Here is a 5,031-nt window from a genome sequence, read left to right on the forward strand (position 1 = left end):
AACATTCATGTACAGTTTTTGAGTGGACATGTTTTCAGTTCTCTTGGGTATGTACCTAAGAGTGGAATTGCTGAGTCATATCATAACTGTATAAGTAACCTTTTGAGAAACCACCAGAATGTGTTCTACAGCAGCTGTACCTTATTATATTCCCATTAGCTCAGTCTCTTAACCTTTCTGACCCTCAGTTTCCCATTGGCAAAGCATCAGTATTGATACTTACCTTATAGACTGTTTGTAAGAGTTAGCTGAGATAAAGTAATGAAAGTAGCACACAGCAGGTGCTCAATAAGTGGAATTATTATAATTAGAAATCCTATAGGATTCTGAGCCTGTTCCTTTTGATTCCCTTCAAATCTGACTGGCCATCTACTCCACATTATCCCCATTTATTTACCTACTTCTTGAATTTCCCTTCAATTAACTTTACTGTGGAGCAAAGTTCCTGCTGCCTGCGCTCTCTGTTTCTCTCTCTCTCTCTCTCTCTCTCTCTCTCTCTCTCTCTCTCTCTCTCTCCCTCTCTCTCTCATACACACACACACACACACACACACACACACACACACACCATTTAATAAAGGACTAAGCCAAGCTAAGTGGAAAAGTAAAAATTCTCCCACCCTGCAACTTGTATGTTAGAGCTGGAATCAATTACTATGGTGGTTCTCAAAGTGTGGAACCCAGACTGGCAGCACCTGGGAACTTGTTAAAATGCAAATCCTCAGGCCCCACCTCAGAAACACTGAATCAGGGACTCTAGGGATGAGCCCCAGCAATCTGTGGTTTAACAAACCCTCCAGGTGATTCTAATGCACACTGAAGTTCCCAAATTACAGATGAGAAAACTGAGACCCAGAGAAAGGATGTAACTTGCTTAAGGCCATAGAGTGATAAAGACTGGAAGCTTTGGAATCATGTGGTCCTGGCTGCAAATTCCAGCTTTCCCATTTCCAATTGTGTGACCTTGGGCATGTCCTTTAGCCTCCCTTTACTTCAGTATCTGTCTTAGTCACTTCAGGCTGCTATAACAAAATACCATAGATTGGATGGCTTAAACAACATTTATTTCTCACAGCTCTGGAGGCTGGGAAATCCAAGATCAAGTGTCAGCCAATTCTATTCCTGCTGAGAGCGCTTTTCGTGGTTTGCAGATGGCAGAAGTCTTCTCCTCATATCCCCATATGGCCGAGAGAAAAATGATCTCTCTTGTATCTTTTCTTCTTAGGGTGCTAATCCCATTCATGAGGGCTCCACCTTCATGACCTTATTACCTCCCAAAGGCACCATCTCAAAATTCCACCACTTTGGGGGTTAGGATTTCAAATATGAATTTTGGGTATAATCATCTGTAAAATGGGAACAGCATACACCTGCTCCCAGGGTGGCCACTATTCTGCATGAAAGGTAGAATGAGGGCTGGAGCTCAGGCCTCCAGATTTCCAGGCTGCTGCTTTTACCCCAAGGAAACTGGCTGTCAGCCCGGCACCATCCAATAAGAATGTTCCAGAGACCTTAACATTTGAAATGTTGCCATGGAAAGGAAGGCTTTGTTTTATTTTGGGAGGCCTCAAAAGGAAGAGTCAGATGACTGGCGAAAATTACAAGGAGCTAGATCAATTTAAGGGAGAATTTCCCAACTGGAACTGTTCAGAAACAGAATTGACAGCCCCGAAAGGTAGTGAGGGTCCATCACTGGAGGATTCCAAGCAGCGTCTGGATGCCTGTCTTTCCAGGGTAGGAAGTTGGTGTGGGTGATCTCTGAGGTCTCCTCATATGTAACCCTCTGTAGTGGCTATGGCCTGTTTGTCTCCTCTGCATCCATTCTTTGGGGAGTTGCCCATCTTCCACTCCACATGGTTGGAGGTGCTGTAAGTCAGGGTATTCCATTCATCCCTCGCACCCCAGGGCACAATACCTAGACTAGCCAGTTAGACTAGTCTATCCTCCCCGACCGCATTGATTGGTTCAGGGAATGGCATGTGACCCAAGCCAAGCCAATCAGAATCTTTTTCTGCGAGAGCCATCCCAAAGCCACATCCATTCTTGAATTTCCCAATCTGGTGAGCCTGCAGAATTCCTTTTTGGTTTAAGCCATTTTGGGGTTTTTGTCCCTACCACGGATAAAGTCTTCAGTAATACTACCATATAAAAATGGGCTTTCCTGTTCTCGTTTTGAGGCCTGCCTCCCCCCAACCCCCGACAGCATTGCGTTAAAACAAGAGCAAGGAAAACAGCAGTCAAAACAACAGTAGTTTCAACCCATTTAAAATCTTTAGTCTCTTAAAAAAAAAAATGCCAAAACATATTCCAGTCCTAACACAGAACAAAAAGTTTTAAACATTTTCTCCATCTCTCTCTTCATCTCATAGTCATGGTAGCTGTCTACTAAACTTGCTTCCTTCTTCTCCAAACACCTAAGCCCCAGTCGGCTCTTAGCTTTTTCCCCCTCACCTACCTTTTCCAATGTCCACTGATCCAACATTCCTGGACCCTTTGCTGGCCCAGGAAGGAAAGAGGGAAGCTGTAACTCATCATACAGTAATGTTTTACACATTTTTCTCGGGGTCAATGGAAGAGATGTGATTGTAAATTCCCATCTATGGAGGGAGGTATGACTGTGAAATCATACTTTCAGAAGAGATACTGATGTCTTTCAATTATCAGTCATATGCCAAGTTCAGCTTAGTAAATACTTACAGAGTGATTACCATATGCCAGCTAAGAGCCAGGAGTGGGGCTGAGTTGTCTTGGGCATCTGGAAATGTGTTAACTAAGCCCCAGACATTAAAAGTCTATTACTCACTCGTCATTGAATACCTACTATGTGCCAGGCCTTGAGGATATATCCAGGAGGAGAGATATTAAAGGCAGAAAAATGATTTCTATGAAATGGTGATTAAGTACTGCCAAAGGAGACATATATAGGGATTGGGAACAAATCAGTGTCAGGGGTTAAGGAAGGTTCCCTGAGAAAGTGACTCATGAGCTGAGACAGGAAGCAAGAATAGGAGTTGGCTAAACGTCTAGAAGACTAGGGGAAAGATAAGCCTGGGAAGGGAATCCCGGAAACCGTGTTTGAAAGATGAGAGAGAGAGAGAGAGAGAACGAGAGTGAGACAGAGAGAGAGTGAGAGTGAGAGAGAGAGCGAGAGTGAGACAGAGAGAGACGCCAGGAGGACTCTCTGTGTGGGTGCAGCACAGAGAACTGGAGGGAGGTTCAAAAGGTAGGTGGAGGCCCCGTTGTAAAAACCTTTGACTGCCACGTAAGAGATTATGAGTCTCACGCTATGGACCAGAGACTTCAATACGAGCCCCATGTGCCACTCAGGGCTTGGGATGTGGTTTGTTCTAAACATGGAAGAGCTCAGGTCTGGTTCTTCCACTCTGTGCTGTGTTGAAGCAGGCTCCTGCAGACTCAGGAGAGCCCATTGTGTGCACTTCTTCCCAACTTTGTGTTTAGGGCCTCAAATTGAAATTGACCTTGGTGGAGATATCTATACCACAGAAACTGGCAAACGCTACCAAGCAGGGCCTCCCCCTGCCCCACAAGACCCAGGCATTAAACATTTACCAGCACCACTGCTTCCACCAAAGAGGAAGCTGGCACTGCAGCACTGGTGAGAGTTTAATGCTATGATCTTTGCAAATCAGGAAGGGATCAAGACTGGGACATTTTATTTTTGTCTGCCCTTAACCATCAGAAGGCTGAGTAGCAGAAGTTTTATACCCACAGGCTTTGAGGACAGCCAGACTGAGGACCAAATCCCAGCCCTGTCACTAACTAGCTGGGTGACCTTGGGCAAGCAATGTTACCTCTCAGAGTTTCACCTGTTAAAAAAGATATTAATAGCCGGGCTGGGTCACAACTGACCAACGGTCACCAGGCCCGTCACTGAGACCCAGAGAATGAACAGAGCATTTACCCAGAGGCAGTGTGGCCTTGGAGTCAGACGGGCCTGGGTCTGAATCCAGAATCCACCACCTGCATGAGCTCTCTGGGGTCTCAGAATGGCAGTTTCCTCATCTGAAACGAGGAAGCAATACCTCCTTTGAGAGTTGTGGAAGAACAGAAAATAACATATTTAATAAAGAAGAGCTATGATGATTTATAGAATAAAGTGACTTTTCTTATTGGAAAAGCAAGACATATTAATTAGAAACTAACTTGACTAATTTAGTTTAGGATTACTTACTTAAATTTGAAATTAAACATGAACAAAAAGAAGAAATCCTTTTAAAAATACCCTCATCACCGAGAGATAACAACCACTGACATATTGATGTATATCCTTCCAAAACGATCCACACCTATAGGCACACATTTCTTTAATGGGCCCATATTTCGGTACTTGCTTTTCTGCTGCTGAGTGTATTATAAACATCCCTGAGTCACTACATATGCCTTGGCAACATCGTTTTTAATGGCTGTAGACTATCCTGTGGGGCGGCTGGTTCCACTATTTGAAAGCGATTACTGTTCAGGTGACTGGTAACAAACACACCACAGGCTTTGGCACCAGAGGGACCAGCTTTCCCGGGAGCAAGCCCGTGAAGCTCTGGAGGCTGTCACTCCCTGCGTGAAGGATGTAGAGAATAACACGACAGACCCACCAGATTCTCGCGGGGGTTAAAGTAGATAATACGGGAAAGTGCTTGGCCTAGAACCTGGAACTTAGAACGTTCTCGGATACAGCCAATGGTGCCTGAGACTACGTTCTTAAACTGGCCCTGAACTCGACTGTCCTGTTAAAAGTCTCGTATTGGAATTCCTAACTGTGATTATTAATAATAAACAGTTTCCCTCTTCTCCCCTCCCTCCACACACGGATTTACTGATACCCCCTCACCTCCCACCCCCGGGATCGGGCAGAACAAAATGAAGTAGAGGCCCTGGGAGCTACCGGAGGGTTTGAGCCCGGCAGCCGCAAGGGAAGCCCCGGGAGCTTCCCAGTCCTGGCCCCGAAGGGGCGGGCCCGCGGCCCGGCCTCTCATTGGCTGTCAGTCGCGTCACCTGCCTTGGATGGGCCTGGAG

Source organism: Aethalodelphis obliquidens, unplaced genomic scaffold (genome assembly GCF_003676395.1).
Source record: "Aethalodelphis obliquidens isolate GAN/ISIS:26980383/991018 unplaced genomic scaffold, ASM367639v1 scaffold9, whole genome shotgun sequence".
NCBI lineage: Eukaryota > Metazoa > Chordata > Mammalia > Artiodactyla > Delphinidae > Aethalodelphis > Aethalodelphis obliquidens.